The 24467-nt window shown below is 38.9% G+C and overlaps 1 long non-coding RNA gene across 1 annotated transcript; it reads left to right on the top strand.

Annotated features, from left to right (window-relative positions):
* The first annotated feature begins 10763 nt into the window (after positions 1 to 10763).
* Positions 10764 to 19139, top strand: LOC109146189. The gene is made up of 3 exons (XR_002048079.3): positions 10764 to 10862; positions 15861 to 15934; positions 17465 to 19139. It is a non-coding gene; the product is annotated as an uncharacterized LOC109146189 (long non-coding RNA).
* The last annotated feature ends 5328 nt before the right edge of the window (positions 19140 to 24467 follow it).

Below are 24467 nucleotides of genomic sequence, written 5' to 3'. Positions count from 1 at the left end.
CTAATTAAGGCCTGTGTGATTGGCTTAATTGTCCCACCCTCTCCACAGGATTTTGCATAATTGCAAAAAAAGTATATTTAAATAAATACTGCTTGGTGCCTAAACACAGGATTTGGCGCTAATCTGTCTCTTCTGTCTCCTTTCCTTAGGAAAATATTCTTGTGAAAAAGTCAGCTTATGTTTGGCTTGACATGCTGGAGTTATCCTGCCCTGTGATGTTAAAGCCAATTTACACTAATAGTACACTAATAGCTTCAGAGCAGTTTTGGGCAAGGATCTGGTTATAAAGTCCAGGGTTGATTCCTGCTACTAGATCAGGTTTCCTGCAGGAATGCAAAGCCAGAGGGGAGAGTATTTATTAGCATATTTTTGCTCCTGGGCTGCACAAGCTCTGTCATGTTGATATGATACCAGCATTTTAATTACAAAATTCTGGAATGGAGACTTTTAGTAGTGCTCTGGTATTATCCTTTTATTAATATAAAAAAATGCATTTACAATTATCTGATGCAAAATACAGTGGAATTACATTGGATGAATATAGACCTGCCTGCCTTCAGTGTGTTATTAATAGCTGGTGTTAAAAATTATTTTGAAAGGAAAGCTGCAATATTCCAGTTTTTCTCAATAAAATTGGAACAAACCATTAAGTCAAAAAGACTGTCTCTTATTATGTCAGATCTCCTTTATAATACCCTGCCTAATGTTTAAAACATAATTCCTTCATATGGTAGAGTGTTTTTGAAGTTAAATTTAGATCTGTAAATCATCTTGAAAGTTTTTAAGCCTTTTTTTGATAAGGATCATTCTGGCTGTTTTGTATGCTGTGATGGTCAGTAGCAATTTAGCTTTCTTCCTTTAAAAAGACTTTTCAGGATCTCATTTTGCATATACTCATGAAATGAACAGGTATGAATGTTGTTTAGATTGCTTGTGTGTGAATATATCTCAAAGATAAAATAGTAACCACTGGATTTTCTGTGTCTGTAAAACAAGAAGTCTCACATTTGACAGGCTGCTTACCTGGATTCTTCTCCCAGCTCAGTTGTGTTCTGAAGTCTTTATTATCCTGCTATTGTCTTTCGGGTTATGGAATAGGCTATGGAACAAATTATTGTGATAAATGTCAATAGTTAATTTAACTTCCATTAAAATTTTCTCTGTCATAAACTTTAAATTAAAGACTAATGGCCTCTCTTTTATTATTTGCCATGGCAGTAAAAACAGGATTACATCTGGCTTTGGCTCACAGGGAAAGGGTGTTGTGACTTGAAAAACTGTTTCAGAAATACAAGGGCAGAGCATGGTGACCTCCTGCTTTTGGTGATTATCTGATGCTCTGCCCAAACTTGAATTCATATTGGAATCACTTAATTCTTAGTGAAATTTTAAGTCATTCACTGAGGCTGGAGTGGAATAAATTTTTAAAATAATTATTATCAATTGCCTTTGTGCAGTACCTGCCTCTGCTTGGAAGAGCTATACTTCAAGCTCTTTCCTTCTTTAAAGGAAATGTGCTCTAAAGGGGCGATCCACAAAAACCACAGAACATAGACTGGAATGCTTGTGTGGAGGGAAGGAATCCATTAAAACCCCCTCAAAACCCTAAATTAAGGGAGCTTGAGGAGATGGACAAGGAACATGTTTTTCCATTGGCACCTCTGATTTTGTGACTCCCCAGTAACTGTAGCAAATTTGGAGTTTCCAAGGGAATGGGATGTGCTTTTCTGAGTTTAATAGGTAATGTATGAAATACTAATGTTATCTGGTTTTATTGTTAGCCACTTGGAAAATGTAAGTCTAAGTGTGTGAGCAATGCATTGCCTAAAAAAGTGCTTATTTTTCACTAAGAGTTTCCTTCACAGTAGGTACTGTGGAAGAGTCGTAAGTCCATGATCACACTGATTATGAAGTATGATTACCGGGCACTTCCCTTGATTAGGAAAGTGTTATATGCTACTGGGAATGCAGGCATATAAAGATGGTTAATCACTGATCATTTGTCACGCTGACAGATTAAAGGACAAAGTAGCTGGTGCAAGTAATGCAAGTGTTTCTCTGTCATCTTTTGATTAGGTCATTAGGTTAGAGATGAAGCATCTTGTAATTAAGTTTGTAGGAAGTTACATTCACTTACTGTTAATTGCTGAGAGATATTTTTGTAAGCAATTAAATATCATACAAAAGGAAATTTAAAGTTATCTATTTGAAGTTCTCCATTTTTCTAACATGAAAGTTATTTTAGGACTTTTAAAATTTGTATTAAAGGTTTCAGGTTGTCTTAAGGTCTTACCAGTTATTTTGTGCTTTATTTTTCTGCCTATCTTGACAAATAAATATTGGGCATAAATGAATATGCCATGCATAATACGTTTACATGTTTAATGTCTAACATCACTAAAAACTCCCCAGGGAGAGCCTCATCAGTTGAGTCACTTTAACTTTTGGAAAGTTTGTGTTCTGAAGTTTATAATCTGTGTAGCTCCTGTGTCACACAGCTGAACTCATCTCAAACCGGTAACCTGGTCAGCCATCTGAGGTTTGGATTTCCTTTTTTGTATTGGCATACAGGAAGAATTCTTACAAGGTGGAAAAAATATCAGTGGATTCAACCATATTTTTTTCTCTCTTTTTTTTAAATGCAGCATTATGGCAGTATTAAATTTTCAGGATGCTTTGAATGTTTGATCTGAAAATGAGAAAAACTCATAGGCTTTGGAATGAAAGTAACTGATACTGGAAGGGAAAGGAAAAATAAGTACTGCAGAAATTTTGTTAAATATTTTAATATTGTGGATGCAATACATATTGAGTTGTAAATAGGACTAGAGTTATCTTGGGACTTGATGATTTCAATTTCAATTTGATGATTGATTTCTTTTCTAATGTATCATGTCTTTCTTATTTTGAAATGTACAGAGAAAGCACTAAGGTAGCCACCTTTCTCCGCAATCTATTATTTGAAAATGGGCAATTAGGAGAGCAAATAATGTCATATTAGTTGACAGATGATTAGCCTGCAAGACAAAAGGTAAGAAAAGGCAGGAGCCTAAGGAAGCAGTAATTATTTTTGGAGTTAAGGAAAAAAACCCACTGGTCTTAATTGTGAAGCATGGTAATAGCTACAGGTTAGGCACAAGAAAGCAGAAAATTGCTAGTACACAAAATATTTGGCTTATGCCTCATTACTGGCACTGAGTCAGCTTGAATCTGAGCACTAATTGGCACTTGTAGCCTGCTCTCTGTACTATTCCTTCATGGCCTGGACTTGTCATGGGGGATGGTATGTGCTGAGTACCTGGGTGAATGACAGCTGTGATGGGCATATTTGGGCCTCATTTCCCAGAGGGCTGGGTCTTCATTAGGATGTGCTTTGAATGGTGGAAAATAGACTCAAGTCCTGGTAAAGATAAAATAGCCAGAAGATTTCATATGCTAAAATTGGGTTTATATGTCCTTGCATTTCAGGAGGGAGGGACTGGGGGGATGTGTTGCAGTGAGCAGCTACAGACTGGAGCATGAGATTGAAATGGTAATTTCATGAGACTGAAACAGTAAGCTGGACAGCCCCATGAGTAGCCTTTTAAAACAGAGATTTTCTTTTAAAGAGTTATTTAGGGTGGTTTGTTACTCTATCCCAAACCTACATTCAAACTTCTTGGCTTTCTAGATCACATAATTTAGATCATATATTACAGATCTTTCATAATGAAGGAGAGGTATAAGAAACACCTACCCTACATTGAAAAGTGCTGCCAGACCTGTGCAGGGTGATACACCCACCACCTGTGTGCAAAACATTCCAGTAGGGAACAGCAGTACCAGCAATGGGAAATGAATGTCCTAGGACAGGGAAGAACACCTTTAGCAAAGAGAAAGGGGTTATATAGTCTTTTTTCAGGAATTATAATGAGATCACAGCAAAGACTGGTCTAGAACTAACCTTTCACTCTCAGGAAATCTGTAAAATGTGTTCTACTGTTAATTTTAGGTGGGTTAATGGAGGGTATGATAAATCCCGAGCTAAACCGTCACTACCTGAAATGCAGTTCACTAAATAATATGTTGTGGTTTTGGATGGCTGTTTAATTATAATTATCTATATTACAATTTTTCAAAGTTCTTGTTTTCACTTTTTTTTTTTTAAAGGGAAAAAGCAAAGAACTTTTAAATTAAATTAAAATAGAAGAAAAGTTAGTTCTTTCCTTTTCAGTGTTCCTTCAGAATGCTTACCTTTTGTTAAATTTTCTTCTCTTCTCTCCCAGCACTAAAGGTTTTCTTTTTACTTAATTTCCATTTTTTCATGGCAAATTATTAGGAAGTAGAATCTGTAGTGGAGATTAAAATAAATCTGAAGTTTTCTGTATTCCCTGAGAAACCTGGGTTCTGAATAGCTAAGAGTAACATGCAGTTCTTGAATTTTATCTAATTATGTGTTGGGTTTTTTTTTAAACAAATCCCTAGGAGAATAAAATCAATGCTCTCTTTCTCTATAATTTAAAGTCCCTGTTCTGCAAAGACATTTACGTAACAGTTTAGTGGCTGATCAAAATTTGTGAACTATATACCCTTCTGAGTTTGAAGTGCATTTTTAGAGAGGCAATTTAAGATATCTTTCAGATTGCTGGTGAGATACCTAGTCATATAAAATTATTTTATAGGACACAGTTTAGTATAGACCTTCTTAAATATTATAGCACACATCCTTCATTCAAAAATAAGGGTATGGAATTTCAGTGATGTGCTTAGATTACTTTGAATTGAAAAATGGAGGAAAATAATAAACAGCGTTATGGAGGAAAGACATCTTTCCTGCAGGAGAACAGGTGAAACAAACTTGATTAAGTTTTGTAGGGAGCCTGTCCCTCTAAAATCTGAATATATTGTAAGTATAATACAGCACTTGTTAAAAAAAAAAAGATTTATCTTTTAAGTCAAATGACAGCTGACAAAGCTAGGAGCTCTCAGAAACAGTATTCCATCTGGTTATTCTAATTTTTTTCCTTTGTTTTATCTTCTCTGTGTATACCTTTATGATTGCTGGAATCTGGGACTTCTCTGATACAAATATGTGATTCTCCTGATCTGTTTAACAGCCCCTTCAGTCCTGTGTTCTGTTTCTATCCATTGATTCTAACTTCAAAGTCCAGGAGCATACAGGATACCAGATATAGGTATATCCTTCTTGTCAGAATCAGAGAAATGCATCAGAGGACTGTTGTCCATGCATATTTCACGAACTGCTTTCTTTCATTTAATACAGGAGAGTGGAGTAGAGGAGTGAACTTATAACACTGGTTTTGGAGGAGATGAGATCATCTAAATACATAGGTAAAGCAAAAGTTTCCCCTAGAATTTAATTTGAAATTGAAGTTTTCAAACACAACTACCTTGGCTTGTGCTGTTTCTCAATGAAGTGCTGCTTCTGGGCACATGTACAAACACATTAATGCATACAAATGCATAAAAAAATAATTAAAATTAAATTTTATGCATTAAAAATGGTATAAAAAGTAAAATCCCACAAGTTCAATTTTTATGTGTTTGTGTTGGCCAGATTTTCTTCATTATTTTGAGTTTTCTCAGCTACAAAGTACAGGTTCTGAGAAGTTCAGAAGTTCAGGGTACCCTACAGATAGGAATTATAGCCACAAAATGGAACTGGGTTGGGATGGCTGAAATTTTCTAGTGAGTGAAGATGAACAGGATTGCTCTGTACTTTTTAGCTTCAATTAAGGATAATCAAAGCTTCCTTGCCTGTTAATTTGTGAACTATAGAATTACCTTTTTTTTTTAAAGAAAGGGTAAATCAGACAATGCTGAAGAAATACTGTCTCAGGACTGAAACTTCCTGAGCTAATATAAATGGTGAATATTAATCAGTATTTTTATATTTATAAACCCAGTATTTCAGGCCATGGAGATTTACTCTTTGGTATTAGCGAATCAGATCCAGCCACAACAAATTTTAGTACCATTCAAAACCTCTAAATACCTCTAAATTCAAGCACGGACTATTGGACTCATTGCAGGCACAAACTCCCTTGAGGATGCAATTCTCTTCAGTTCTCCACTTTTTTCTCTGTCATACAGAATAACCAGTTTCTTGTGTTTTAAACATCATTCATATAAGAACTTAAAAAAGCTATAAGCTAATGAATGCTTATTGTAAATGTCATTCATAATAACATCTTGTGTCAAAAGTAGCTTCACCACTGGTTTCTCTCCACCACATCAGAGCATTTTATAAGCAGTTAACTAGTGCCAACATTTCATCAGCAACTTTTGCAGTTTTCTGGAAGCCCTGACTTCTGGAGGGAAGACCCTAATGTTTTATTAGAAAAAGAGAAGAATGTGTTTTAGATCTCTTGGCTCATCTCTTTTGCATGGGGAAGACTGAAAATATGAGCTTAATTCCTCCCTCATGCCTAGAAAACCCAATAAAAAGGGATCTATCAGAAGAAAAATTTGTTTTTAAAAGTCATTTGAGGAAAGGGGTTGTTCAGGAGGGGTAAAGGCTGATTGATGAATTAAAAAGCCACAAATTGACAAGACTGTTTGTGTTTCTGGAGCTGAACTTAACCAGTGCAAGTGGAGGCACAGAAATGACTTCTTCCTTTTATCTTGCCTGTGACAGCTAACAATTTAATCTTCAGTGTTTGCTGTGTAGGTCAGATGCTTTTCCTGGTTAGTGGATTACAGGAACAGAAAGCTCCTGTGCTTGTGAGACAATTACTCTGATCCTCCCACTGTTTGTGTGTTGTGAATTGAGATAATTTTTCAGATATTAAATAGATGCATTTAGATTCTGAATAATTTGGTCCTCAGCAGTGTGCTCTTCTGATCACCCAGTTATGAGTCCACCTCCACCTTCCACCTGGAGGTCACCTTAACAAAAGAAGGTGTCATACAAACAATAATCTGGTGTTCCTCTTTAATCATTCACTTATGCAAAGTTTCTTTATTTCCTTTTCAAAGAAAATTCAAGATGTGAAGTTTGCAGGAGTCCTGGCTGATTCAGGGTGGCTGTTGTGTAAAACAGTCTTGAGCACAACCATGGCCTCTTCTGATTCTTTTATCTTCTATACCAGTGTGTAAATCTTGGGCAGGTGTGCATGAGAGGGGAAAAGTGGACCGGGAGAGATGGGATCTGGATGTTTAAGGCCAGGTTGGAGGGGCTCTGAGCAACGTGGTCTCGTTGAAGGTGTCCCTGTCCACGGCACGGGGGTTGGAAAAAGATAGTCTTCAAGGTCCTCTTCCAACTTGAACCATTCTAGGATTCTATGGTGTGTTTCACTGTAGTCCAGATGTAGTCTTAATACTCACAAATATATGGTGTGGTGGTAGATGAGGCTGTTCTTGGCCTCCATCTCCTTTGCAAAGAGCCCTCAGAGCTGCTGTCATACGCTTCTCCATCTACCCTCACTAGTGCCTGGTCCCCAGTATTACCGCAGGCCTGGTTCCTATGGTATATCACCGTGTCCTGCAGCCATAGGGAGGAGGAGGAGGAGAAGATCCAGCAGGCAGGAATTGTGCAGCAAGATTGATTTATTTAATTATTTTACAAACTCTTTATAGACTTTTCTCTTCATAGTCTAATTGGACAAAGGACCAGCCACCCCTTGGGGGTGATTGGCCAAAATCCTAAAACATCCATTATCAAAATATTTTCTACTATACCATAAACAAGACTTTTCAAGGTTGCAGGTGGCTTGGTTGTTTACATTCCCTGCTACCTCTTCTGTGAGAGAGAAAAGTCTCTCACGGACTTAGAAAATAACAAGAAAATCCTCGCTAACAGCATTTTTGTACCTACACCCAGCATAGAACAGCTGCTCACACTGACATGTGCAGATACGGGCTTGTGAAGGAGTGCAGGCCTCCTTTGTACCCTGTCACCCTCTTTGTCTGGGTTAGGTGCTTTAAAGGTAGGTACATCAATATTCATTCACTAGCCTGTCCTCTCTGCATCTCTTTATTTTGCTTTTTTTAAGGGTATCAGCTTATGTGAGAAGAGAAAATGGACAACTGGCCCCATTAGAATCATTGCACAAATTGGCACTGTATCATTTCCTTGTTTGTGCTCAGATAAACTTTGATTTCTGTCAGTTTTATTACTCAAATGGTGTGAATAAAATCTGACAGTGCAACAGAGCATTCAAGACAGAAATAGTGTGCTTTAACACCAGCCTGAATTCACTCGTTCATTAAATAAGTGATCAAAAATGCATGCCATTCCAAAATTAAATTGCCATGTTTGTAGAGCCTTGGGTTCTCTATTGCCTATTTCTTTGTGTGCTTTTCAGGGAATCTTTAGGTCACAGGAAAACCACTTGCCCACAGCTTGGCTTCCTCATTGCTTTGGATTTGTAACTCCAAGGTAGTTGGAGCTTATACACACCAAGCCTAGCAAAACTCATTGCCTTTGTACCCTGGTTTGTTCTCACTGGTATGGCTCTGATACAGAGATTAGATATCCAGATAGTTAGAAAGAAGCTCAGCTTTATGCAAAACTGTTTCTTGTTCTTGAAAGGTGACGGATTAATGTCCACTGGCTCCTTGGCTGGCACCATCTCATCCTTCATCTTTTCTCCTCAGATATTGCACTGGCAGAAGAGGGAGTAGAGTAGGAACATCCCTGGTTGAGAATCCTTAGTCCAGAAAATTTTGGGTTTGTACCTTAACATACAGTGGATTTAAGTCTATGTATAAAACCAATGCGGTTCCAAAGGTGTTGGGATATGGTTTAATATTGCTAGAAATGGATGAGTTTGAGTATGAGCATCTCATCTGTCTCTGTTCTATAGTCCTTGTGCTTTTGAGAAAAATGTTTGACATTTCAAAGAAAGAAGTAATACAAAATGCAGGAAAGCTTCTTCTGCATGTTGACTAGGGGATCTTGCAGACAAAGTAACACAATTGATTTGTGCATGTTGTCACATTTATATTAATTTTTTATCATTTTTGAAGTGGTTATATCCTTAAAGTAAGTATAGTTGTTTCTAATATGTTTAGTTTTTTAAGAAACTGTTTTCTGTTTCTCTCTTCAGCTTTCATGCTTACACCTAAGACACACTTGCAAGGAAGAAACTTGCTTTGTTCTTCAATTATCAACAATTCATCATCAATTACAGCAGGATAGGCTTCTGACCTAACACATCTTTTATGATAGCTCTTGATGAATTAGGTAATACTCAGCTATTTTTAGTAAGCCCCACTTAAAGTCCCATTAAGTCTTTATTTCAGAAGCCTGCAATGGAGATCAACTGAAATCACAAGACTGGGGTCAGAATTAGAAAGAATATTAGGAAATGGAAACTTTTGTTATCTCCCTCAGTACTACAGAGCTCACAGGGAAGGATACACTGCTGAGGCTGCTTTTCCTACCTACCTCACCAAAGGCAGTTCTGAAATAACTTTAATTGTTTTTGTACTTGAAGACAGTGATTGAAAGCCTCTTTGCAAGTATACTTTTGTTAAGCAGGCAAAAGACACTCTGAAACTGCTTTTTATTTTGTCAGGGTAGGAGATGGGGTTGTTTAGCAATAATGATTACCTTCACACTGTTTCTATCTTAGATGGCTGTAACTCATGGGAATTCACTGAAGTTATTCCTGATTTACAGTACTGTAAGAGAAGGGTCAGAGAATATTTAGCTTTAAGAAAATGGAACAGGTTTGGAATTCACAAATACCTGGAATTCCTAGAGTCTTAAATTTATGTGTGTTTTGTAGAAAGGCATTTTCTTGGTCAGAATGCTGCTGATGGAATTAGTTTTAGAAATCAGGAGTCCACACCATTCAAATGGTAAACTTCCAACTCTCTGCCACAGTGGATTTGAAGTGCAGTTGTGTCTGGAAAATACATTTTTTCTTTTAGCCTGTACTGCTTGCTTCAGGAGCTTTGGGTTTCCACTACCAAGGCTTCCACATCAGTATTCAAAGGAAACCGAGATGTGCAGCTGATGGCCAAACTAGACACAAAGTTGTTATGTGCCAATATTGCTTATGAGAATGAAATAGTATTTGTTTTGTACAGGACTTAGTTCTTTGTAGGTCTGGAAATGGTGGGATGTAGTCTTTTCTCAGCTACCACTGAAGTTGACTTAGTGGACATGAGCTTCCTTCAGAAATCCTTCATGAATATTTTTGGTAGTATCAGTATCTATCTGTTAGACCAGAGGTTGAATTAGGCTGGAAAAACTGCTTGGGAATACTGCATGAGATGGGTGGCACCATATGCTGACCTGCCACTGCTTATGCTGTTGCCACGGACAGGGAAGGACAGGGAATCCTCTACTCCAGATCTGCCTGACCAACACAGATCAGATGCTCCCCTTTCTTTTCTCTTTTCCTTTTTCTCAAGTTATCTGTTTTGATTGCACAAGCTGGGGGCCCTTAAGGAAAGTAACCTGGCAAGATCATCAAAGCACTGACTTATGTTAATAACAAAGTAAGAACATCAAGTAGATCTGTATTTTCTACCTCTGAAGGAAATACATAGGGAGCAGAAGTTACTGACCACTTGGAAGGATGTTTAGCTAACAAAATCACATTCTTTTAAGAAAATAATTTCTCTGACTAGCATCTGGTCATTTCTTGCATGACTCCTGTATCCTACTGGTCATCTTGGTGTGTTTTTCCTACCTTACTTGTCCACACAGTACTCTTCTTGCATTACTCATGGAAACCTTTTCCCTGTATGCTATCTTGTTAACCAGCCATTGTTTTTATGTCCTGGTCTGGGTTATACAGGAAGAAAATGTCAGTGGGCAAACTTGCATCTTGTTCGGTGTCCCTTCAAGAATGCTGCTGTTGTTTTGTGTATAGCAGCCGCCGCCCTTGAAAGTGGAGACCACAAAGGTGAGCATATAATTATGGCTAAAGGCAGATCCCTGAAATGTTGAGCTTTGGCATAGTGCTGTGGTTTGCATCAGAATTCAAAACAAGGCTAGTCCATCATATAAGAGAAACAAAGGGGGAGCAGGAGCCCATAACCAATCAACTAACCAGAACAAACCCCTGCTTGATCCAAGAATGTGGGGTATGCCCAGCCCCTGCCCTGGAGGGATGCCTGCTGAGATAAGGAGATTGCTTAACCTCCCAGCAGGACTCCCTGGAAAGGCAACCACTTGCAGCTACCACGAGAAGAATACAGACCCAGAATCCTCTGGGAGACCCTATGCAGATCCTTTGTAACCCATTGGCCGTTACCCCCTGACACCCACCCCCTGTATCCCTATAAAAGCTAGCCCTCTTCCCCTGTGAGGGCAGAGAGAAGGTCGTCACTGGCCTCACCTTTGCCGGGTATGGACTAATAAAGCTACCTCGTGCGGAACTGCTTCACGGGTCTCTCGTCTCTCCCCCCTGGTCTGGCCTGGAGATTGGCCTGCAGAGCAAGAGCTGGAATCACAAGCTGAAAATCACTAAGAGCTGATAGCCTCTCTGCACGGGCACTCCAGCTAGTGGCTGAGGGAAGAAACCGGGACCCGGGAAGATGATCCTCCATGGGACCATCTCTCCGAACCGGTCACGGCTTCCTGGGTCAGAGCTACCGACCCCACACCAACTGCCTTACAAGAAGGGATCAGAGAAATGTAAACACAAAAGCTTTTTCTGGAGAAATGTTTGGGGATGACAGCTAGAAATTTTCTTGTGCCTTTGCATCTAAGCATAGCTTGTTGAGGTTTGCTTTTTTTTTCTATAGGAAGCAGATGACTACCTGATTGAACAGTGTTTCTTGAAAGGTAGCTGTCAACCTGCTGGGAATTCCAGATCAGAATAATAATTGCAGGATTATCCTAGCTCTGCTGGACGATGTTCCTTTCCTAATGCTTCCCCTGAGCTTTGTTTGAAGTCTTTTGTGAGTCTTTTTCTTAGATGGAAACAGGGAAAGAAATACTTGTTTTGCTCTTCTAGCAATCCCTAGATAGGAGAAGCATTATGAATATTGAATGTTCTCTTTGGACATATTTTCATTCATTTACTGTTGCCACTTTCCAATAAACACTTCATTATAATGACTTATTGAAAGCTCTTTCATGTGATCACTGAAGTGGCAATAAATATTTGGAGCTTAATATTGAGCCAGTTTAAAGCAAGACAGTGTTTCTTGTTGACTCCAGTAAGTGCTCTCAGACTTCTGATGTCCACTCATCTTTCAATGAAATCTGATGATTTTAGTGTAACTGAAATGCTGAGGATGTTTGAAAAGTGAGAATAAAAAGAGGAACTGAGTTATTTGACAGTAGATCTGATAAAGAAGGAAAAGAATAATATTGTAGGAAAGCAACAGATATTGTCTTGTATTAGAGAACCTAAGATCAATATCGCTAACTTTTTAGAAGGACCCCAAGTTGTGCTTTTTTATTATATGTTATAAATAATTTTGTCCTTAATACTGGGCCAACATACAAACAGAACAGGAGCTCTTTAAGGAACAGAATTTGAGTTCAATGTGCTCAGGTTTTTGTTGTCTGTGTATCAGTTCTGCATATTTCATATCCTAATGGTGTTTGGTTTTTCCCCACTGAAACAATTTACCTCCTTTTGGGGGGGAGATGGCTGTCTTTTCTAGGGTTACTTTTTTGGCTGTTGTTCAGATAGATATGAGTAAATAACAGCATCTCGCCTTCAGATATGCTTCATATTCCTTTTAGAGCTCAGCAGGGATACAGTGCCTGTACTGCAGAGAGCTACAAAACTACTTTTTCAGTTGGATTTATACTGAGACAGAAGTGGGTCCTGAGGTTTTTTATAGCCACCAAGACCAGAACTCTTACCACCTCCTTGGGCCTGGGAGTAGAAATTCTGGCTCCAGCCCACCCATTTAAAAGCTCAGGGAGTTTTCAGGCAGGACGGAAGTTAAGAAGTTGTTATTTGTTCCACGTCAACCTGTTTCAGGTGTTGAAATGTTTCACAAGGCAGTAGTCAGTATAACTCAGTGTGGTTTCCCAAGAGCTACCAGTGTCAAAGGTCTGTAGTGGGTTGACCTTGGCTGGACACCAGGTCCCCTCCACAACTCGATAGAGGAGAGAAAATATAACTAAGGGTTCATGAGTTGAGATAAGGACAAGGAGAAATCAATCACCGATTACTGTGACAGGCAAAACAGACTTGACATGGGGAAATTAGTTGCATTTATTACCAATCAAATCAGAGCAGGATAATGAGAAATAAAATAAATCTTAAAAACATCTTCCCTCCAACCCTCCTTTCTTCTCATGCTCTACCTTCTCCCCTACAAGCTGGGCAGGGAGGCAGGGAATGGGGGTTATGGTCTGTTCATCACACATTCTTCCTGCTGCTGCTCAGGGAAAGGAGTCCTTGCCCTGGGTCCTTCCCATGGGAAAGTGTTCTCCATGAACTTCTCCAGAGTGAGTTCTTCCCATGGGCTATACTTCTTCACTAACTGCTCCAACGTGGGTCACTCTTCCATGAGGTGAAGTCCTTCAGGACCAGGCTGCTCAGTGTGGGTCCCTCACTGAATCACAAGTCCCACCAGGATGCCTGCTCTAACATGGGCTCCTCTCTCCATGGGCCCACAAGTCCCTGCCAGAAACCTACTCCTGTGTGGGCTTCCCATGGGGTCACAGAATTCTTTGGTCATCCACCTGCTTCAGCCTGGTCTCCTCCACAAGCTGCAGATGGATCTCTGCATCCCCGTGGACCTTTGTGGGTTGCGGGGGCACAGCTGCTTCACCATGGGCTGCACCACAGGGGGGAGTCTCAGCTCTGGTGCCTGGAGAACTTCCTGCCCCTCCTTCTTCACTGACCTTGGTGTCTGCAGAGCTGTTCCTCTCACATGTTCTTACTGCTCTCTTCTCTGTGCAATAATATTTTTTTACCCCCTTCTTACCCCTCGTATCCCAGAGGCACTACCACCATCTCTGATGGGCTTTGCCTTGTCCAGTAGTGGGTTCATCCTGAAGCCAGCTGGCACTGGCTCTGTCAGACATGGGGAAAGCCCCTTGCAGCTTCTCACAGAAAGCCACCCCTCTATCCCCCCTGCTTCCAAAACCTGGCCATGCAAACCTAACACAGGGGCTCAGAGAAAAAGTTGCAAAACTCAAGCTGGAAAACTTTTCCAGAGATGAAGCACAGCTTCTTTAGCTGCTTTCTATACATTATTGTTCATTTGGTATATTTTCACATTGATGTTGGATCTATTTAGGATTTATACAGACACTGTTAGGTCCACATCCCCTAACCTTTGTGTTTTTAGTTTGTCAATTAGGTTTAAATATAAAGCACCCTGAGTGCCAATTTAATTACATTGTATTACTGACTAGTTTTCTGGCAGTATCCTGTCTCTAACTGTCCAGGCTGGCTTCAGAAGGGAGCTACTTATAAAAATATAGTCCCAAGGGCAATGATTAGAAAGGAGAGACTAAAAGAAGGGTCTGTGCTGAAGGAGGAGTTAGTAGTCAATACAGGCAGAGGAAATTTTGCATATTATCATGCAAAATTTGCCCAAGCTCTTGCATGCGTAAAGAAGACCTCATGTACATACTCACAAATGTAAATTGAAAAACAAACCCCCTACTGAAGCAGTTATTTTAAATAGCCTCATAATAATTTAAATAATCTGTGAATTTATAATTGAAATATTATGTAAAAAGAACTATTATCTAGAAGATGCTTATTGGAACTCTAGGTCATGTGTGGATATTGATTAGTAAGCATTACATTTATTATTTCTGATTAGCCTTAGAAACCCACCAAAACACTGAATTATAGCATAAAAGGACACATGTTTAGGGCTGAGTTTGTGCTTAAAGGAAGGACTCGGCATCTTTGTGGAACTTAAATCTCCCTGCACTTCTGAATTCTGCCCCAAATTTCTGACCCATTTGAAGCCTGGAGGAAATTTGCAGGTAAGTAGAGAGAGCCAAACCACCCCCTCTGCTGGGACTTGCTTCCAGGATGAACCACTGCCATCCTCCTCTTTCAGCTGCCAGCTCAGGCTTTGTAAGGAATGCAGAGGTGAATTAGCATCACACCTCTAGAGCTGTTACTGCCTGTATCTGCTCCAACCCAACTTTGTCAACTAACTTTGATGTCAGGTTACCTTAATATGCTAAAGTAGGATGAGTTAGGAGTTGATTCATGAGTGGATCAGACATCCCTGCCTTGGGGGCAGCAACATCTGTTAGGCAGGTGGGGGAGGAAGGCAGGGAGCGGCAGCAGCTTAAGCTGTCTCAGTTTCTTCCGCTGCTGCATGTCTGCTTGAGTCCTGTGGTCACAGGTTGCCCTTCATTAAAATGTCCTTCCTGGACTGAGAGTTTCTGCTTTTTGTTCTCAGTGAGATTGTGGTTTACATGATCAAAGATTTTAGCTTTGCTTGACATATGGCCACAGGCCATATTTGCTTACTGCAAAAGTGAACTCTTCCTACCAGATGAGCCTGAGCTGTGCAATGCTTTCTCCAGCCCTCAGCACATGGAGAGGGAAGGCTGCAGTTTGAAACTCGTTTCCTTCCTGCTTTTTCAGTTTTTTAACATCTTCCCCACCTTACTGGGTTGGCACTGCAGTTTCCTAATGTGTTTCAGGAAATCTTTTCCCTGTTCATATCTTAAAGACAGTGCTCATTCAGCTGCGGGCACCAGTGAACCACCCAAATGCTTCAAGGTTGGCCTGGTCACCCAGTTTTAGGGTATCCCAGTTGTTCTCAATCAAAGGATCAGCTGTCATGGACAAAAATTTGCAGTCAGTCCTGGACACTGTAAGCAAAATAATTGACTTAAAAAATTTAGCTGTAATTTGAGTTTGTTTGCTGGTTTGCTTTTATCTGTAGTAGCCTCTATGTTGTTTTATTAAAAATGGCAAATGAATGATTTACTGATGTCTTGCATATTACAGGCTGAGGATTCCTGATCATCTGAAAATTCTTGCCAGCCTCTGAGAAATTTCAGTCACAGCCAAGGTCTTCATTGGTAAAAAAGAAGTTGCTGACATTTGTTAATTATGCTTGTATTTTTCTTGATCATCTTCCCAAATTCAAGTAAGACAGAAATTGATTTGCCTGATGAAATTTATCTGTTGGCATACTTCAGGATTTTACCTAAACTACATCTAGGCTACCTACTGGATTCAGCTATGTTGTATGCAGGTGTTTTATGTATAGAAATGGGATTTCAGGAGCAAAAGATTGCTTGGGATGCATGCAGATGCAGAACTGGAAGAGGGTATGCACTCCTGCCAAGCGTGGTAACACAGATGTAGCTCAAACCTCTTCTGTTTCTGCTTACGATGACAAAAATAGCATTGCTAAATAGTACTGCCTTTCCTCCTGGTATGAAATCCATTAAAAAGACAGACACTTGCTCTTTTCTTTTTTGCTGAAGAAGCTACTTGTATTGGAAATGGAGCTGAAAGAATCTTGCTGTAGGATGTTATGGAAGTAAATGCTCAGCAAACATGAATAATGAGGAGGTATATCAGAAAATAGAGGAGATATGGGTAAATGGGACAAGCCATACTGTGAAAGGTTTAATCAGAAATGGAAATTTTTATTCTTGGTTCTCTTCATATTTTAAAAATTGCTTTCCAGTCATTGCCTCTTCTTTATATGTATTACTTAGTGAGAAACACAGAAAAAATACTGCTGGTGCTCAGCCCCTGCGAGAGTGTCAAATCTGGAGAGGACCTCCTCTCAACTCCCAGTCAGTCTGAGCACAGTCAGAGCATAAAGATGCAGATAGCCAGAATGTGGAGGCAAGAGGGGAGTGTGGGAAATAGCAATAGGCCCAGTGAAGCACATTCTTATCCTCTAAAACTTTATTCTGCCAAACGCCCCATGTTTTCCTTACAGCTAATTCATATCCTGATATTTTAAAGTTACAAAATTATTATTCTTTTAAGATACCAAATCAGATATATACCTTAGCAGATATATACCTGATGTATACCTTCACTCATTTTTAGTCTGCTGAGAATAATACATGTAGAAGTGCAGAACTAGATTCAGATTAGTTGTATACTAAGTACACTTGCATGATAGGAAAAATCTGTGCTAGTTCTCTGAAATAAATGTTCCACTTCTCATTTCATTTGCTCACTTTCTCTTTCTTTTGCAGAACCCCTAAATGAATAAGGGATTGTTTGTTGCCAGTTAATTAAAACTATTAATGAGATTATTTTTTTTATCCCAAATTGAACCAATCACTTGGCTTCTAGTGTAAGAAAGATTTGATGAGGTTGATATGTGTAGCTCAGGAAAATATCCATTTAATGTAGGACTTGGCATTGATTTGTACCAAATTTTATTTTAGAGTTTTGGTTTTGGTTTTTTATTTGCTATAAAAGTTGTGAATAAAGCTCATCAGATACTCAATCTGTTTCTATCTCTCTAAAGAGAGTGCTAGACACTGAATTAGTCAGGTGTGGTGTTGGGTGTGTTCTTACTTTTTCCACTGCTTTCCTTACCCACATCCTTCCAATTCAATTGTCTCTCTCTTGTTCAGTTTCAGATTACTTGATGAAGATAGAAAACATCTGGTGTCTCCTGTGGACTTGCATGGAGTCTAGGATGGAAAAGGTGCACAGCCATGGACAGACTTGGACTAGACTCCTAGCAGACTGCTACAAGACTCTTTTCCACATAACTCTTGCTACACAGCGTGTCCCAATGTGTCTAATTACACCATACCAAGTGATTAAAATCCACAACAATGACCTGCCTTGGGAGGAGAGTGGGGAAAAGGGAAGGCATTGCTATTCCAAAGTCCTGAAGTGCCTGGCTATTCTGACCCCTTTTCTCCGAGCCAGTCTTCCCCAACTTTCATTTTCATATATTCAGCTTTATATTCTTTCAGCTTCCTCCATAAGAACAATTACTGAGGGGCTATAAGTGAACATAAGTTAACCAAATGCTTTCATTGTCACCTTTGAAGCTTTGTTATTTCTTGTGCTCCATCCTCTTTCTCATTCTGATTTCTTATTCTGAGTGTGTGCCTCAGGGAAGCATTACAATAACATTTAATTCTGCAGCTCCTGCCTCTCTTTCGCCAACAAGCACATACATGAGTGTGAGACCCAGGCTGTGCACAGAGCCATCCAGCTCTGGGCTTTAAACTGAAAGAGGGTAGGTTTAGATTAGATATTGGGAAAGCATTTTTATGATGAGGGTCGTAAAACACTGGCGCAGGTTGCCCAGGGAACTTGTGGATGACCCATCCCTGGAAATGTTCAAGGCCAGGTTGGATGGGGCATTGAGCAACCTGGTCTAGTGAAAGGTGTCCCAGCTCATTGCAGAGAAGTTGGACTAGGTGACCTTTAAAACTGCCTTCTAACCCAAACTATTCTATGATTCCAAGATAATTAATCAGGAGGAATTTAGATTGTGTTTGTCTTCTTCAGGAAAGAAGTTGTGAATGTAGTGCTTTCAAAAATCATGAAGAAACAAGATGATATCCTGTGCAGGCAGAAGAGAAAACCTGTTCAGTCTCTGTTGTGGTGTCTTGGAAATAAAAAGGGTGTTTCTGCTAAGCACTTTGCATCAATAAATACTGTAAGCTCTTGGCATTATTAATTGTCCTCACAGTCTGTGAAGCAGGAAAACAGCCAAAGGTGAATAATCTTAATTCCCAGTACCTTTACCTAATTTAAACAATATTCAGTGACCTTTAGCCAGAGAATGATTTTTCAAAAGCCTTTTCAAACTCTATTTTAGCATGACATCCAGACTTTCAGCTGTGCCTGAGATTTTGCCAAGCTTAGGGGAAGGTCAGGGCATTATATAAAATATACCAGCTTCTTCTAGCCATGTTCCAATAAAGAAATAAAATAGATCAATAAAGCATGTCGAAGTCATTATAATCCAGATTTTGGAAATTCCTGTTAGCAGAGCACTTGTGGGTATTAACTTAAAATATGTTTCCTTTAAGGATGAGTGGCTGCAATATCTGCTGTCACTCAGTGACTGGGAGCTTTCTCTGCATGCAGATACCATGCCCAACTTAAAAATGTGTTGGCCAGGTGGCAGTCTTGATATGTGCCTTATTAAGGACACATTGGTAAAAGGAGAAGTATGTCAAAACGCTGATCATCCTTCAACTAAACTAACCCTGTTTTGGAAGTTTGGAAATTTTTGACTCAGATGTTTGTATCTAAGTAGTCCTGATTAGGCAACCACTTTGTTCCTCTCTATTAAAATAAAATGTTAAATTATTTGAATTCTGTTTGCTTGAGGATATTGATGGGCAATAAAAGACAAATAATAACAAAATCATCGCATTTGATATTATGTCATCAGTAATCCAAACAGCAAAATTAATTGCTCTTCTTAATAAAACCAAAATCCTTTCTGTATTCCAGAGCAAGGAAATTACCTAGAGAAAAAGAAAATCCAGAAAGTGCTTAATGCGTGAGTTGCTGTGGCATATTTTCTATTATAATTATAAAAAAATTCCAATTGTCACCGGCTCTATTTTCTAGCTGCTCACCTTTTATAGTTCAGGAAATTAAGATAGAAGGAACAGAAAGAGATACGTATTTGCTTTTTCTTTTTTAAGTTTTCTGGGTTTGAATGGATCCTATTATAAAATATGGTTCATAAGTTGAACATATTGAACTACATCCTAGGCTGATCATCCATATTTCAAAAAAATGGAGAAGAGCATATAAATATGGACAAGAGTAATTGATTACTTACTTTTAAGAAAATTATTCTATCATGTATTGCTCATGTAAGAAAGAAAATCCCAGGTGTGAAACAGCTGCAAGAAAATGAAATTTCTTGTCTAAAAGAATTTTCAGGTTTTAAATGACCCTAATTTTCTATAGAAGATATTCTTTAAATTCCTCCCATTGTGATGCTCACAGAAGCAAAACAAATGAATTATATCTGATTAATTCTAAAGTAGATGAGATAAAGCTGTTATAGGACTATGCATTTATTTGTTTATTTGTTTACAATGTTCCTAGTCCAGAGTGTTTTGCTGAGCACTGACATGTTGGGTGCCTTGTGTTTTAGGGCAGGAGTTAGTTTGCTATAGCTCTGATAATTATAAGGGCATGAGATCTATAAAGAAGTAAAATTACTGCTCCGGCCAGGTGAGGATTTTTTCCAGAATGAAAGTTATACTTAGTTATGGTATTTAATAGCTGAAGGAGTGAAGCTTCCAGAAGGGACCATGCAAGTCTGTAAGTGTGGTCACCCCCAGCTCCTCTGTGAGAGCAGAACGAACTAAGCAAAATGAAGAAGTCAGCCAGCCCCACCTGAGCATGTGGGCTATGGGCAGGAAGTTTAATGCATTTTCCTGTTCTCCAATTCATCCCATTATTCTCCCCCATTTCTCATTACTCCTTGAAATCTAATCCTTACACATAGGAGAAGTCAATCCTAGTGGACATCTGAAGGATCAGGCATCATATGACGAGTGACATCAGACCTTGATGAGGATGACTGTGTCCTTCCTCAGGACACATCAAGCATGTTCAATCCTTTTCTTTTTTGTGGTGTTCTGGGAAGAAAATACATGACTTTTGTGTTTGAGTTCTAATGCCCAAGGATAAGTTTACAGGACTGACAGTTGCTATAGATATAGTGCTGTTTGCAGAGTGATCAAGACTTGTTCTGGAAACTACTGACATTAAGTCAATTTTCTGAGGAAAGTCTCGACGTAACTGCAAGAGCCATGAACTTCCAAAGGGATATTTAACTTACAATGATTTTGTTACAGTTTGGAGACACTCCCAAAGTGCATGCAGTCTGATTTCACATGATGCCACATCCAAAATATATTCCTGAAAAATGGATATATGCGGGAGCTTGGGTGGGTCGGACGGTCGGGACGGACGGAGACGAGAGATCTCTGAAGTCAGATCTTGGAACATGCGGTTTATTGCAAAGGGCGTGGGTATAGGAGCACTGCTTAGAGCTGCCAGACTCAGCTCGGAGCAGGCCCAGGAGAGCAAGAGAGTAAGCGGGTAAGTAAAGAGAGAGAGAGAGAGAGAGAGCGAGAGGAATGAGAGTGAAGAAGTAGTATGTGAAGTCCTGGTTACAATACAATAAATCATCTTCTGTACTGAATATTCTAATTGTCACTAACCAATCTAATACAAATCCTATAGCATTTACATACAGCCTATAAGAGTTCTTCTATTACCATAGAGTGTTACATCTTAACTTCTAAAAACTACTCTTTGGACCCCTTCTGCTGAGCTAGTAGGGTCTGCTCTGACCCTTGGACCTGCCTGCAAGCAGAGGGTATTGTTCAATCAAGAGGGGATTACCTTCAGTCGGCCATACCATTGTTTTCCAGTTGTTCAGTAACTAAGACTTGGTATCTCAAAAGGTGGCTTTCATTTCGATGTCGCTTATAGTTTTCATATTCTCAAAATCTTTTGTCAGGCAATCATATTTATAAGGCTTTCCTGTTTCATCTTCCCCAACAGATATACTCTTAAGTAGAGGACACAAATGCAGAGAACTGTTTTTTGCTCACCAGTTATTAAAAATCTTAACCTCAAATGTCAGGTAGCTTTTAAAAAAAGAAAAAATAAAAATCTTCAATAATGATCCTCCAGAAACTCTTTCTTGGGTTCCTATACCCATAAGTGCCTAAAGGAGATAGAAATGAATCTCATAAATACCAGAGAGAGATCAGCAAAACATTTTCTGTTGAAGTCATCAATTGCAAAATGTTTTCCTTTGAAATCACAACCAAACATAGCAGCAGTTTCTTTCTCAAAAGGTTAAGTAACCTTTTTTCATTTGAAATACGTTAATTACATACTGTTAGAGAGTGATTTGTTACTTTTCAATACTTATTTATAGGGGCCTTTATAGCAGGAAAGTTTGGAGTTGTACTTTTGGTAGGACCTTTTTAATTCTTTACGGAAACCTTTAAATGTGAGGTCTTGTAAACCAACCTGTGTTTTCATAAAGTGATATGTAGGATGGCAGACCTCTGTTTTAGAAAGGAAGTATAATGATCTATAGCTGTGAAGTTAACAAACTGTCAAGATTCTTAAAAAATGAAAAAATTGTTTACCCTTAACTACCCAGAGATACTGAAATACAAGCTTTGTACCAGGTTATTAAAATCCAATTCCACATTTCAATGAACATTTATCTACTTTTTATTGTTGAATATTTTTTTTAGCATTGTTAATAATAACCTTTGTTTCCTAGACATGTAAAATATAATTGAATCTTAACTATATGCCTGGAAGCATTCTAGCACCAATTAGTCACTATAAATAGTGCATTAGTGGGCCTCGCTTGAAGCTAAATGGTATTGGATTGTTTATATCCAACAAATGGGAATAAGATACCATTTTTTTCATCTGGAGGAGCGTTCCTTGTGAAGGTGGCTTCAGCAGAGCTGTCTGGAAAGCAGAATTTACTGTTCTGAGTGCAGCAGTCTGCCACTCCTGGATCCCAGGATTTAATAATTTTGCTCTGTGGCTCTCTGTACATCTTGGTCACTGCCAGCTCAGGGACCTTCACCCAACACTCCATGGGGCAGTGTGAGTTTGCCACTTTGGCTGGGATTCATTGGCTCAAATGTAGACCATCTGTTGTGTGTCTCCATGTGAATAAACTGCTAGACTACATTTTCAAGCAGTGAAAAAAAAAAAGGATGAATGTCTGGGGCACAACTGATTTCATTCTAAAGGTAGATATGTGAAAAAGGTCAAATGGCCATGGCCCTAAAAATGACCTTTTCTCTGTTATCTGTTTAACAGAGTCTATGATACACTATATAGTTGAATATCATTAATTTTACCTTATGTGACATGCTGAAGCTTAGTCATCTAAACTTAAATGTTGACAGATAATTAAATGTTTTTTGGAAATTCAGAATTGTCATAAACCCAGAAGTAGTAGCCTGAGGAGATGAAAGCTGTGAATATGAACATTAATGGGTTCAACATTCAAGGCTTGCTTGAAAATTTTGGCCTTTCTTTGTTTGCCATCTTGTGAAGTATAATAATACTGCTTTTTAACTGCAAACAATTTTGTGCTCTCCATAAGGAAAACCAGGCATACAACCACAGTCACATAAGAAATAGACCATGAAGGTACGGCACTAACGATAACTTGATACAAACCTTGACTCTTAACCCTGATTTTCATGTGTATTACATCTACACCTACAAGATAAGTGAATATTAATTACTACAATAGCTATTTCTGAATAACCCTTATTCTGTAAAAAGAATATTTGGTCCCTCTTTCCCTTCAGTCTCTTTGAAAGTGTGTGTGTAGATTGGTCATAAATAGCTCCACCTAAAGAAAAATGGTGTGGGGAACTCTTTCAGGATGCAGCTGTGGAATAAGATTTGCATCTGCCTTATTTATGTTATAATGCAGCTCCAGTATATTGACCTTTTGGCTCTGGGCAATGTAAAAGATGTCTAAGAGGCCAAAATAAAAGAGGCATAAAAATGTCTAAGAGGTTGAATTTCCTCTGAGATGAAAAATGGCAGCAGGATCTCAAGCTAAAAACACATCATTAATAAATGGTCAGCTGTTCTCTGTTAATAGAAGCAACATGAAGACCTTCATCCAAGTGATATTTGTAATAGAAGTTCTCAGTTTGGCCATTGGAATCTAGATCACGCAGGATGAAGACAAGTTAAAAATGGAGAACTAATATCTCTGCTTGGGATGGTGAGAAGGAAAAAATAATAAGAGACTATAGGATCAAGGTTGGCTAGCTATGATTGAAAATTAGAAGTGTTGAACACTGTGTGATTTCTTTGGTGTAGATGGAATGAAAGCAATTTTGAAAGCTTAACAAATCTATTTCACTGATGCTCTTTGTAATTCAAAGCAAGTGTCTTTTCTGGTAACTTCTCCCAGCGTCTCCTGAAACCCCAACAGTTAGAGAGAATAATTCTGTTTTCTAAATTCTAATCTTTCTTTTTATTTCTTCTGAACACAGGAATCAGGGTTAATTTTGGGCAGGAAATTAACTTTGAATGTTATAAGCAGTGGCATGTAGGTAACTTGCAGAGGAACTCTGCAGTGTGCCTTGGAGTCATGGATCCCCTTTCCAGATGCCTGGGGGAACTTGCCACAGCTGCTGTCTAGTCCAGGTGCCTGGATTTGCTTTTGTTGGGGTTGGGATACAGTTGGACTATGGCCATGGAAGTTGCAGTCTGATTCTTTAAATTATGCCTTGTTCTGAAGCACTTTGCAATGAGATCTGTCCAGTCTTGTCCATTAGATACATAAATGTGAGGAACAAATACACTCAAGCTAAAGGGCAGTCTCCCTTCCATCTGCTGATATCTGCTGCCTTTTTGGTATGTTGCATTATACAAGAGCAAGAGGAGGAAATCTCACATTTTTCTAAGACAGTATATTGAGTGTCCCAGTGCCAATGGACTGTGATGATCAATGCAGTATCAGGAGTAGTACTGCCACAAGGTATGTTTTTACAAGCTTACAGCTTACAGGCGGTGAAAGAGATAAAATAGAAGTGATTCAGGTACTTAACTATACCTGTGAGA

Source organism: Corvus cornix, chromosome 4, assembly GCF_000738735.6.
Source record: "Corvus cornix cornix isolate S_Up_H32 chromosome 4, ASM73873v5, whole genome shotgun sequence".
Classification (NCBI taxonomy): Eukaryota; Metazoa; Chordata; class Aves; order Passeriformes; family Corvidae; genus Corvus; species Corvus cornix.
The sequence above is the reverse complement of the archived record's forward strand: the minus strand, read 5'-3'. Positions and strand labels throughout refer to the sequence as shown.